Below are 14,108 nucleotides of genomic sequence, written 5' to 3' on the forward strand. Positions count from 1 at the left end.
CTGTCACGGCCTGGTCTGGAGGCCTTGCAATTTCTGCTCCAAGACAAACCACATACTATGATGCAAAGAATAAAGTACAATGATGACTGACACTTTTATTTAATCTCTTTTCAAAGTACTCTAATTATCTGTGCTCTTATGTAACTGAAATAAAACAAAATGCTCTACCATGAAGCATGGGCTAATATTTTACAGACATTAGTAACACTATTTGTATTATCACATGCTGTGTTCCAGCTCATTTGAAAACGTGATGAGGGATTTATAAGAATCTTTTTTTCTAACATACAAATTTTCAAGAATTGAGTCTTAAGTATGAGAGTGAACACGTACTATGTTTTTACCTCTATGCTTTTAGACATTTGCCTAAAACACCTAAGGAGATTTCTTGGTTGACATGGATAATATAACAAAAAGTCAATAAAAGCTATGATTTCTACCCAGGCTATACTGGGAAAGAAAACTTCAATTACCAGGGACAGAAATCCAGGTTTTAAATTTAGTTCTCACCTCCTGTGACTGTAGTCACCAAAAATTCTCCCATCGTTTCTCCAGTCTGACACTGCCATCTATAGCAGTCTCCTGCTATAGATGCTTGCAGCAACGATGCCGCTAGCAGAGAACAGAACGAGTGGTTGTGTTGCGAACACAAAGTGTTCTGTGGAAAACGCGTTTGGATGATACATTAGGAGAAATTGCTTAAACTGGTGAAGCTGCCGTGGGATTTGCACAGCAGCCTGCTGATTTCTAGTCTAGGAGAGGCAACCCTTGAGCAGGAGCCATAGCACTCCTTTCAGGGCCAGTCTGGTGTATATATATGCAAGTCATGGATTTCTTTCTAGAAAGAAGAAACGTAAAGCCATCCACCTCACAGAGAAGTTGAAGGAACACTGACTTAGAACAGCACCCTGTGCAATTTCAATCAAAGTTCAAACACTTAAGTCCTCAAATGTAGCGTGCAGCCTGTCTGGAGCTCTTGGAAGGTACTGCAGAATTTCACCAGCAAACTGTAAACCTTTCAAAACCCTCCACAGGGCTGCATGCAAAGACTATAAAGTTCAGAAAAGCCAGCAAAAATTCCTAAGCAATACCATAATGAAATCTAGGCTTAGGTTCACAGGTATTCACTGAATCATATTGACTGGTACCATTCTACCACGTATTATTTTGACATGTTCATAAATACATATTCACACAGCACACAACTTACTTTTACCAGAAGCCATCAACATCAGGAATCTAACAGTATTCAGAAACAGACTCTAAGAATAAATGTGAGATGATAAGCATCCCACATTCAAGACGATACTGATCCTGGAATTGAGCAATATTCAGAAATAGACCGTACTATAACAATGCCTGGTTTTTTTCCCCCACTTTTAAGTCAAGCCCATAGCTCAGGAGACTCAAGTAAGTAAGTAAGTATCAGCCTACAAGGTCATTTCAGACTTTTTTATTGTTTGTTGGTGCTGTTTATATATAAAATACTTGAACACTCACTAGGGCAGCTGTTGGAACACAAACTTCACCAGTTTCCCAAGTCCAAAACAAAAGACCTAGCTAGCAAGCATGGGCATGGTCTCTATTTCAATTCCACAGGAGAAGCTGAGAGATACACACCCCAGACCACCCTACAAACTGGTGATAATGGGATTCTTTGAGCAGCGGTTTCTGTTCCAGACCTTGCCCCAACACAAACAGAGAAGGAATCCGCAACTGGGCAGGTTTCACACCCAGATGAGTGTTGTCACCACTGAAGTTCGAAGTATAAGCATGCGGGCAGAAGCACCTCTTTTTCCCGAATGTCACATTAGCCCTCATCATTGAATCTGGTGGAAAATATTCAGTGAATTTGGCCTGAGACTGTAAACAGTCTGGCATCAAGCAAGCAAACAAAACCCCTGCATAAACTAGCTGCCCCCCAAATTAGCTACAGATCTAGACTGGCTACTTGTATCAGCAACAAGTATGTCCAAAATTATCATAATTCTGCATAATAACATCTGAAGAGGCTATTAAATATTATTTGGGTTTTAAGCCAATTCCAAACTACAAAGCATTGGATTCACCTTGAACATGGGATGCAAATTGTCTCACACTTGTTCTTACAATTCCCTCTGAAGCACCTGGTATTAGTCATTGTCACAGACCCCAGGTTTAATTTAGCACAGCCACTCCAACATTCAGTCCTCCAGGCCATAAAACTGAAAACATATGAGCTGCATTATGAAATTCCGTCCTATAACAATAATGTTAAAGCTAGTGACAGCCTTTCTGTACACACTACGATAAGCAAACCATTCATGTGTCTAACAAGCGCATTCCCAGTTTTATGTTCTTGTCCAAATTCAGACTGAAATTTATTATATGAATCACTGCTATCCTGGTCTGCTTGCAGACATATCATGACCTCCCGTTCCAAGATTTTGATCTTAATTGTCCAAGATAAAGCGTTTTAGCAACTGTGCAAATCATTCCCAAATACTGTCAAATCAGATAAAGCCTTTATACCCCCCAAAAAAAGTTTTATTTTATGGAAATGTAATGTGTCATTAGTTTATTTATTTTAACACACTGATGTGCTAACAGGAGATTAACACAGACTGGGAAAAACATAAACAAACTAAGCAGTCCACTCTTGAAACAGAAAATAGAATAGTAAAAGCCCTAAAATATTAGCAGTGGTAAAATTTAAAATCTCAAATATATAATCCAGAGTTCAGTGAGCCTGCAGAAGAGGTTTGTCAAGAATATCTAAGACTCACACAGGCATTACAGGACTAAATAAAATAATAAACCACAACAACAACAAAAACCCCCATACATTTGATTTCTTCCTAAGTGGAAGCTCACTACAACTAATACATGCCAATAAGCATAACTGTCAGGTGTTTCCATCATTATAAAATGGCAGATGCTATCTGGAAAAGTGAGTTAAATTATTTATCAAACGATTCCAAATATCATCAAATTCAGTGCAGCCAGCCATTCACACGGCTTCTAATAAATTATTTGATATGGCTCTAATGGAAAGCATGAGTTATTCAGAAGCATTTGCTATTAAGCAGCATCATACTAATGTTTTGAAATTCTACCCAGACACATCCAGAAGTGACATACGATGAATCACATCACAAATACATTCTCCTGCTTTTGAAACATTATCAGCAACATCCAAGAATTTACGCAAATTAGGAAACAAGTAATTTTGGCAGTCATGTGTCACAATGGGGAACATGCAGATTTTTATTCTGCACAGCCTAAAAACATTTTTTTTTTCCTGCTGAATGAAAAAAGGTGCCCACATAATTTACCACATCAACAGCATCATAAATATCTGCCAAGGCTTCTCCAGAGCATTAAACAATGACTATATAGTACCAAGGCAACTTCCCAGTAATAACACGTTGTACTGTATTGTTCAAGGCAGATCCCTTCCCAAGGAAAATCTATTTCAAGATTAAAGCCAAAAAGCTTTCCTTCTATTAAAATGAGTAGACTCTTTGTCATTCCAAGAGACTATATGACACTGTTAATGGTGAAAGGACTCTTGCAAAAGTTGGGAGCAAACTGTCTCAAATTCAGGTTAAGGAACACAAGGGCCAATGGACAGAGATGGGTAAATTATTTGAGACGTTTATTTGATTAAAAAAAGAAAACAACAAACAGTCTTCATAAGGTGTTTATGCAGTTTAAATTAATATGCTAATCTGCTATTAACCACATTCAAATAAATAGGAAATGTTAAGCAAATGCTTGGGAAGAATACATTTCCAATTTATGAGAATAAAATCTAGCAATTATACTTAGAATGACGTCATGAAACAATCAGCCCTTTGGTCCAAAACACTAGCATGGTTTCTACTATCTTCTAGCACTACAGGTGCACATGACTACAATCACCCACGGATGGATGCGAGGTGCACAGTGGCAGGACAAGAGGAAACGCAAACAAACTGCAACACAGGAAATTGCCATTAGATTAAGAAAAAAAAAAAAAAATTCACCACTAAGGTGGTCAGACCCTGGCACTACAACCACAGGGACTGTGGAATCTCCATCCTCGGAGACACTCAAAACTCACCTGGACAAGGTCTGAGCAACCTTATCCAACTGGACCTGCTTTGAGCACAGGGGCAGGACTAGATGACATCCAGAGGTCCTTACCAGTCTGAAATATTCTATGATTCGATGCTTTTTTCTTAAAATTCCTTTCCCTATTGGAGATATACTTTTCCTTTTTCATTTACACTTCATTTACACACGTCTCCCATATATTTGTATTGGTTTCAAAACAGAAATCACAATTCTCCTTTGTGAGCGATCATGACCATATCATTGATGCAAATGATAGAATATTACACATTTGGCACAATAAGACTAGTTTATGTTATGGTAGTTCTGTCACTAGAATCAGCTGAGATACAGTAGCTAAAACAAAAGCACAAGGTTAATTCAAAGAACAATAAACAGTACTGATTCTTGTTGCCAGTTACCACTCCATCAACCCGCCATCACCCACATGTTGCAGGTGTTCCAGAGAGAGGTGACAGGACAGAAAACAAAGAAGACGACAGATCAGAAAAGCTTGAGTCACCCTGTGAACAGTAGTGTGTGAATCAGGTGTTGTGCGTACACGAGACCTTGCATCTCACGCTGAAGACACACTGCGGAGGACAAAGCCATTGTTCACATGCTTATGAGGTGACCTTAATGAAGATATAGTAAAAGCATCCAGTGCATACCTGTGGATATTAACCACCTCGCAGTTGCCTATACCACTCAAACAATGTTTTTTCTCTAAAAAAAAAAAAAAGGCTTTAAAAAAAACCCCAAACACCACGAGGCCTCCAGAACCACTTTCTTTCCCACTCCTTAAATAAGGACTGTGCTATTTTTAAGCGGCATTGAGACAGGAGGCACATCTAAAAATAAGTTTGCTTGGTGCTCAGCGGACCACTGGCTCTCCACACGCCCGCCACTGATAGGAGAGCCGCCCCGGCCCCTCTCCCCGCCGCGGGGCCGCCTGAGGCGGCCCCGCGGCGGGGAGAGGGGCCGGGGCGGCAGGTGGGGCGGCGGCTTTGTCTCGGATCGGGCGCTGAGCGAAGGCGGCGGCAGGGTGGGCGACTGCCTGTTGGCGACCGGGCTCTGTGGAGAAGGCGAAGGGACGCGGGCGTGCGGCTGAGGGGAAGGGGGAGCCCCCCACCTCAGCGGCATCCCCGAAACTTTCTTCCGGGCTGCGAGGGAAGAAGAGACGCCGCCGCAAACCCCCCGGAGCGCAGCCGGGGATCGCCCGGTTGTCCCCGCCTCTCCTCGTTAACCGGGGCGCGGCCGAGCGCCGCCTCCCCGTTCCAGCCGCCCGCCAGCCGCCGGGGACGCGCCGCGCCTCAGCCGCCCGCTCCCCTCCCCGTGCCCGCCGCCCGCCCGCTCCCTCACTCACCCGCGCCCGGCGAGCGCAGCCACCGGCGCCTCCTTCCCTCGCTCCCTCCCTCCTGTCAACTTGAGCCCGGCCTCCCTCCGCCCGACCCCGCCTTCGCGATCGGCAGCCGCCGCCGCCGCAACCGCCCGGGCCCTCCCTCAGCGGCGCCTGGCACCGCCCCGCTCTCACCTGGGTCCTGCCGCCGCCGCCGCGGGGGGAGCGAGGGAGGGGGAAGGCGGAGGTGGCTCCGGGCGGTCCCCGTCAGCGGCGAAATCGCGCCGCCCCGCCCGGAGGTCCTTGCGTGGGGCGAGGCGGGCGGCTCCTCCCCGCCGGGGCGCCCCGAGAGGCGAGGGGGGCGTCGGGCTGTAGGCTGTGCCGGGCGTGAGGCGGGCATGGCGGGCGCGGCTGCGTTCCGTCCCTCAGGGAAACACGGAGCGGCCCGGGCGTCGCGGCAGGAAAGGCAGGCAGCCCCGGCAGAGCCCGCCGGCTGTGGGGCGGGGGCGCGGCCGACGGGGCAGGCCCCGGCCGTGGGGCCGCGGAGCCCGGCTGCCGGCGCTGGGAGCGGGCGCAGGGCGGGCGAGGGCGGCCGGAGAGGCTTCCCGCTGCATCGGCGGGTGCTTGGAAGCGGCGTCGGCGCCGTGTTACGCGATGCCGGCGCCGCTCCTGGGGTGGGCGGGCAGCGAGCGTCCCGGGCCAGATAACCCCGCTCGGGAGGGGGGAGCTCGGTGCGCGGAACAGGGCCGTGGGGAGTGTCACAGGGCATGAACCGGGGGATTTTCGGGGAAACGTGCAGTGGCGGTGGTACCTGACAGCACGGAGGTCTCATACCGAAATCCTCGTTGGGGTGCGGGTCCGAAAGGAGTCCGCTGGGTTAGGTGAAATCGCAAAGCAGAAGAAGAAGGAGCAATGAGTGCTCTGCGCGGGGTTCGGAGGCACCCCGTGAGAGCGCTCCCTTAGCTGCCCGCTGCGGCAGCCGGCGAGGAGCTGGTAAAAGGTGGGGGTTTAAGTCTGCGGTGTCAGGTAACTTGCAAGGTGACGGTATGTACGAAAGGAGTCAACCAGGAAAGACTTAAACCCATTCATGTCGGTTTAGATAATTTTTAAAAATACTTTTTATATAAAAATAGTCTGCTAGGAATACAGACAAGTTGTGAGAAGGTTGTTCTTACAAGGGTGAATGCGTTGGTTTGCGAAATAGTTTGTCAGCAGTACGATACTAAGATGTATACCAGCTTCTACTCAGCTTGAAGAAAATAGGCCTGTAAAAGCACCTCAGTGTCTTTTTCCTACCAGAAACACACTGTTCCTTAAGCAGCATAGCTGATGCGGCCTGGTTTCCTAGGGAGGGATGTTCTTTCTCGCCGTACCCTTCCACTGAGTCTTCTGCACCTTTCCCTCCTGCCAAAGTCACCTGTAGTGTTTTCCTCCTGCGTGTGTGCTGGGCTGGCATCCATGTGCAGAGCTGCTGGTCAAGAGATGTGTCATTAATCTTTACAAATAATTAGAGGCTCAAGTAAAACTGTGAAATTAGTGGCGACACTAATTGGGGTGTCTCTTCGACTTCTCTCTGAATTCTCCTGAAATTTCAAAGAATATAGTGTCTTTGAGATGTGTATCCCGGTTCTCCACTTGACCTGTCAAGCTGTCAAAGGCTTCCAAATTTGTTAGGGACATGCACTGACAGACAAAAGGACAGAATAACAAGATAATCACATAGGCCCCACATCGTTTAGGATTGTTTCCAGGCTAAAACCGGACCATGTATGACTCATGTTAGTTTGTCATCCATTATAAACCATATGTTCTCTTACAGTTAGACATCTCTGTGGCAACTAAATTATTGTGTGACATAAAACATATATTCATATAACTTATAGCAATTAGTTTTGAAATTAAAACTCTTGAATCTCAGAGAGTAATTATGAATGGGAGTTCTTTATCCAACAAGGATGTATCTAACAGGGTGTCACAGGCTGATGAAAAAGTAGGTATTGTTGTCTATACGTCATCCATAGACCATCTGTGCTGCGTGTTACTGCCAGGCACCACAGACCCGTTAGGGGAGAGGGGGGTAATAGACCTCCGCCTGCCTTTTAGTGCTGCTCGGCGTTGTGCAGTGCAAGCTTTTAAATATTTTGGGTCGATGTCAGAGTGTTCAGAGTGAGGAGGAAAGAGAGAGTGTTTTCTATACCATCAGCTAATTCAGTGCTTCAGCCTTCCCTAAAATCTCATCTTTGATGTTCTGTAGGGAAACGGCAGGATAAATGCTTACACCTGAGCACTGGTATTCCCCTTACTGTAGGTTTGCATTTTCTGTTCCCTTTTCACAATTAACCAGCCTTAATGGTGTTCCTCATTGCATCCCTCTACTCTGCATGGGAAGTCAATTTTTTGTTTTGGTCTGGAGCCATCTCATCTCCCCAGACCTGTATCTTGGGGGTTAATTTATGAGAAAAATCAGCATCTTCATTTTAGCCTTTGACCTTTATAACAATTAATTAATGAAGATAAGATATAATTAGCAGAAATGGAATGGTATTTTGAGGAGATACAGGAAAAACGTTGTCATTACTTCTAGCACCTACAATGTCTTTGCAAGCTGTGCCATCTTCTAGGTTGAGACTAAACTCTTGGAAAGCATCTTGGAATTTTGTAGGGCTGTAAGGTTGTGTGAGCACCCCAATTAAGTCTCTACACATACAACTTTCAAAAGCCAGTGGGATCCAAGAATTTAAAGGTTATACACACAATATTCATCTCTGAGAGTGAGTTGTGTGGGCAAGAACTTAAATCTTGGCTGATTCCCTAGAGTGCATTAACCAATGCAGCTGAGCCACTACAGGACTGATTGTGATTGTGATTGTGCGTGCTGGGACAAAGTTTCTACCCTTTGGGAAAAAAAGAGGAGCAGAGGGGAAACTGTGACTTAGAAAGGATTGGGTGAGCCCCCTTGTCCTCAGGGCAGCTAGATTTGTAATTACATTTAACGAGAGTTCCTCTTAAAGCCAGAGGTTAGACTAAATCTGTTTTTCTAATGTTTGTAGAAATCAATTTTGAGAACCAGTGGCTTCCTGTAGAAGGCAACTCTATCCCACCCCTCCTTTGGATGTGGAAGGAGGGGGCTACGCCAACATAATGCTTTATTTATCTATTACTCTTGGAAATACTTGACTTTATTAAAAAGAGACTGAAACCCATTATGTCCTATGTCCCTGTGTCCCATATTTGACAAATACTAGAAGTAGACACGAATAGGGAGTTGACTATCAAGTTGCAACGTGTTAGTGACTGGAAAAGGGCCAGCATTAACTGTTTACAGTTACTGTTTACATTAACATTATTTCAGGTATCGTTGTTTTCATTGTTCACTTAATTAGGAAATCTCATTCCTCAAATGCAGATGGGCATCATCCAGGGTTTGTTTTGCCATCCTGCCCATAAAACACAATCAGCTCTTTTTATGAATACAAAAAACACGTTTTAAGTAAAGAGCGAGAGGTGATTATTTTAGCGTTCCAGCTATCAGGTAATCTATTCAGTAATTTGTTAAACTGTGGATCAAAACCTTGCTGGAACAAGCTTCTAGGAGGCAAGAGCAATCTAAGCTGAAGGAGAAAAGTGAATTAACAGGAACATGATGTTGAAGGAGTGTGTAATGATGAAGGACTATAGGGTGTTGGCATATACACTTCATGAAAGAAAGTGAGTGAAATTAAGGGAAAGACTGTTGAAGAGCAGGAAGAGTCTGTTAGAAGTGAGGAAACAGGGCACTGAAACGGAGGGGAACAGGAGGCTGGTTTGGAAAGAGATTGGAATGATAGGGAGGTTGAAGGGAGACAGGTGGGCTGAGAAAAAGAGCGTACAGTGGAAGAAAAGGAATAAAAATGTGTTGAAGGAGAAACAAGGAAGGAAGGTAAAGAAGAAGGTATTATGGGGGGAATATGGGGAAAAAAGTATTGGGTGGCTGAATGTGGGGACCCAGGCAACAGGGTATGAAGTGGCAAGGTGAAGGAGACTGTAAAGGAGACAAGCTGTTGTGGAGGAAATATTGAACTGGAATCTGTGCAAGACAGGTCACTGCATGGAAGAGGAGGGGAATGGAGTATCTAAACTCTTTTTGCCTTATTTTCTATTATTTATCTAATGACAGTGGCAGCTCTCCATAATAGTTAGTAATGATACTTAAGTCCCTTGCAAGCAAATTAGAATACCTGTGTTCTTACAAGGATACTGAAGGTTGAATTTCCAGCCTGAAATGATTACTCACAAGGTGTGCATGCTGGCTGAAGGGCTGGGAGCTGGGCTGTAATTTAATAAAGTGGCCTGCATGCTTCTAAAGACCACACAATTTGTCTGGAAGCTCTCTGTAAAGCTCAGTATATTTTAGAGTAGCAAGTTCGGTTTTTTTAACATTTTATCTCTGCATCTTTTGGTTTTAAAAACGCCTATTTTGACGACTGAACAGATATTCGGAAGCCACACGTAAATTTTATAGCACAACTTTGAACGGGAAGGAATTTTGTACACTGACAAAAAGAGAGTGGTACGCTATGGCAGTTTGGGTTCCTTTGGTTTCTTCATTTCTCAGTTTCCAAGGAAACGAGGAAATACGCTTGAAATGAATGTCTGGAAAAACCATTCAGAGTTGCAACCGATAATTTATCAGTTTGATGAAATTAATAACATAGTTTTCCTAGTTTGGGCATTTTGGTACACCTAGGAGCAGAATATTGTTACAGTGTCTTTTGGAAGAGAGCGCAACTCTCACAGCAGCTGATATGGCTTGAAATCCCCAACTTTTCTGCTTCTTACCACTTCTTCAGTTAATGGCCCACTGACAATGAAGGACAAGGGAAACCTTCAGAAAATTTCAAAATTATCAAATTCAAATGATTTGATATGATGACAGGGAGAAGGCATTAAGCACCTTTCTGCTTGACTCTTTCCTGCTTTTTCAAGGTATACAGAGCACGAGTGCTCTTCAGCTGTTGCATTACATTTACTTGCACTTTGGTAACACTCAAAGGTCAACTCTTTGCTCAGTTGTGACAAGTTCTGTCAAATATGTGATTTTGCAAACTCCTTTTCCTATGTTAAAAAATACTACATTAGCAGAGACATAAAAGAGGAAGTTGTTATTGCTAAGAGCTGACACTTTCTCTCCTGACATTGAGAACTATTTTTAAGTAAAGTGTAAATACCTAAAATTACATCATTTTATATTAGGCAGAGCTCGCCCGTTTCTTTTAATTTGGGACGATCCAAGAAAACCCTGTTTCCATTACCCGAAGGCCAGGATCGTGGAAATGACACTCTTAAATACAGTCTCAGTTAGTGACTGGAACAGATCTTACCTTTTAAAATTTTGCATTTCCTTTGCAGAGTCTTTAGTCCAGAAGTGTCTTATTCCAACAATGAGATTTCAGGCAGGACTTTGACAATTACTAACTCATCAGATTTGTGAAGTGACCTCTGCCGGTTTCTGTTAGTTGGACTAAGTGTGGACAGATTGAATGGGAGGTGATGGTGGAACTGACTTCGGCATCTGTCAGAAGCGAGGAGGGGGGCTATGTCTGATGACTTCAAAACACCACCTTCAGAACATGCCACATGGAGATTCATCTTTCAGGGAATAATGGAGGAAATGTATTTTCATAACGGCCTTCATCAGTTCATGGAGGGAGGCAGTGTCTTGAGGTACTCACGTTCACCGTCCTTCAGATGCCTACACATCCTTCAGATGCCTTCCACAAACTCTGCTTGCTATGCACTTTCATCTAATTATACTGATTTTTCTGGCAGCGGAACCAAAAGGTAGAAATTGGTTGCCAAAGTCTAAATAAATAAAACTGTAATTGTTTGTCCCCTCTAAAGGACTCAAGCATGCAGTGCAGTTCTCTGTGGCTTCTTGTCTTTCTTTGTCATTTTTACCAGTGCAAAGGGGGTGCAAAAAGGTGATGTTTATGACACTTTGCACAGCAGCTTCTCTACTAGCATGATTTCATTCAGAGCAATTGCGAATAGGGTCATAGCTGATTAGGAAATAAGCCTTAATGAAGTAATTACAGTTGTTTAACAGGAACTACGATACTAGACGAAGCACTGAAATTATATTCCCCACGTTAGAACATTTCACGTAATATAAGGACGAAGGTGTTACTCCTAAATATGTACTACACCAGCTTCATCTGTGTGCTGCTTCCCTGATCTGCACTGGTGAATGATATTGCTGTGCCTTGAACAAGACATATGGGAATCTAACTTTAGTCTGCTTGCTTGGATTTGTGTGTAGCAGCATGACCAAGATAGTGACACACAAGTACAGTGTGTTTTTACTTGTTAAGTTTTTGGAGACAACAGAGACCCTAATTTTAGAAGTAAGACTTCTCACGCTCACCTGGAGACTCTGTCAAGAGTGGTAATAAGCCTAGTGTGTTAACACATGGGCTCTTTGAAACTCTTAGAAACAGCCGCTATCTCTGGCTGTTATTATGTCTCATGTCAAATGTTCTGCTGCCTCAGTAGTGTGAGGGCTGGATGGATATTACTGCATAACGAGTCAAATAGCAAATAAGGGACCTCTCACACTTCATAGCATGTACTGCTTGGTTTACATAGGTGTTGTATGTGTGGAAACTGAGTTTCTCCAAAGTGGGAGGTGAGACCTTTTTTAATGAATTGGTGATCTTAGTAGAAAATCTAGGACTGAGGTGACATGCTGAGGTATGGGCGACTTGAGGAAGAGTGGCCAAGAAGGTAACTGTATGTGCGTGCTGCTCATGTAAAACTAGTTCCCCTTGCTGCCTGAAACTTCATCACATTTCTAGAAACTCTAGAAAGAAAATAGATATAATTAGACCCCTCTTTCATGTCTGTGCTTATAATCCAGGTGACTTAAGCAACTGTCCCATTGCTTACAGTTTTTTCTATTTATTATGAATGATGAAACTGTTTTGCCAATATACTAAATAGTGAAGCAATAAGCAGGAGAGGGTTTTCACCTCAAGGCAAAACACTTATCCCAATAAATCAGCTGGACAAACAGGCAAAATTTGGAAAAGTAGCATAAAGCAGCCAGACTTCAGTCCTAGACCCTGATTTCTTTGAAGTATGTTGGTTGCATAGATCACGGGCACGTGCATGTACACATGCACAGGCACAGCCCTGTGTATTTTCAGGCTTTTTCTCAAACTGTGGTGAGCAGTAACACCAGATTCTCCTTCACACTCTGGAGTCCTCTGGGCTGGAAGGAAGGTGAAGGTCTAATACAGCCTGCTTCGGCAACTGCTATAGCCTTTGTTTCTCATTTATATGGGTGGAAAAGTAATTCTACAGCCCCTTCCATCCTACCGCCTCCTGTGCCTCTACATCCCTCTGGTGTAAAGGAATTGTCTCCTTACACAATACCTTTCAGTATAAAACAGATAGCAGTAATGTCACCTTTGCTAAGTGTGTGCTGGTGATTGTAAGTGCGAGGGTGAAGCAGTACAAATCAACAGGCAGTGTTTTAACCTTTATGAACAGGTAAAGATAGGCTGGACTGCACACGCTTCCTGGACCTCTAGACTTAGAAATCATCACAAATTCCCATTTCTTCTTCTTTCAGACCCAAATGTGCAGCAGAAGTTTCTAGGCTGCCTTTCTGATGTTGTTTAGTTCTATACCTGAAGTCACCATACGATGCACAGGGCTGTAATAATCTCATGCTCTCTGTTGCTTATGCTCATTTCACATAAATGCTTAGTGTGTCACCATCCTAAATTGAAACTGGTTATTATCAAAGGCTCTGTTTTGTTATGCAATACAATCTTTGTCGTAGGAGTCATAGTTTTTAGGGCTATTGACAGAAAATACGAACCTAAAAACTAATGAGCATGTTTAGATAGATTAAAAGTGATTAGTTTTTTTAAACAAAGAGGTAGGGCATCTTCCTTTAAACAAGTTTTGTTTATGGGATAAAATATTAATACTGAACAATAGTTACCTTTTTCATTCCAGAGCCTCCTTAAAGAAGAATTTTAAGTTGTCCTTAATTGCATGGTAGACACTCAGGGTGGGATTCAGCTGCCTCAGCACAGACATCTGGTGCCCTTTGAGAAGCCCTGGGGCAACTAAGACATCTGCGTGGGGTAGGCAGATACGGGTGGGGACCTGTGGAGACGCCTGCTCTCCTGGAGACCATACCTAAACTTCTCAAATGGCACTAGACACCTATGTTTAGACAGCTGAATTGCTGCCGTTCTAGCAAGGACTTGCTTGGCAGAATTCCTCTAGTACACATTTCCAGGCTTTAGAAGTCCTAATGCTCATTTTGGGTTTAATTTTAGTGGGAGTTTGCTCAGCAGTGTATAGGGGTTCCATTGCTCTCCACTGTTGTCCTCTTTTTCCAGCGGTTGCTAGTTTAATGTCCGTCTGCTTGATGAAAATAAGCGTGGGGAAGGAAGGGTCTGAATCTTTAACACAAGGAATTTTGGTTTTTGTTTTTTTTTTTTGTCCAGAGCTAAGCCCTTAAGAAGCGATATTTAAATACAGGTTAAGATTTAATTTGTATGACTGAAAATTCAGAGTAATTTCATCAATTTCAGAAGCATCATTTCAGATATTCAGCAATATGAGGGAGTGCAGAATGAATACATAACTTTACACAGTACTTAAGGTACGATAAACTCCTAATTGAACATGTAATTTG

The 14,108-nt window shown here is 43.6% G+C and overlaps 1 protein-coding gene across 5 annotated transcripts in view; it reads right to left on the reverse strand.

The window, feature by feature from the left end:
• The window catches only part of FRY (FRY microtubule binding protein), a 250,388-nt gene extending 244,888 nt beyond the window's left edge, over window positions 1–5,500 (reverse strand). For 4 of the 5 annotated variants that reach the window (XM_087756432.1, XM_087756431.1, XM_087756427.1 and 1 more), the window contains exon 1: window positions 5,441–5,500. The gene's annotated coding sequence lies outside the window, so the exon portion shown is untranslated. The remainder of the gene's footprint in view (window positions 1–5,440) is intronic. The other variant, XM_087756428.1, reaches the window with a different exon arrangement.
• Window positions 5,501–14,108: the final 8,608 nt, after the last annotated feature.

This window comes from Nipponia nippon, unplaced genomic scaffold, assembly GCF_047370975.1.
Source record: "Nipponia nippon isolate SJK-2023a ecotype South Korea unplaced genomic scaffold, ASM4737097v1 scaffold_2, whole genome shotgun sequence".
NCBI lineage: Eukaryota > Metazoa > Chordata > Aves > Pelecaniformes > Threskiornithidae > Nipponia > Nipponia nippon.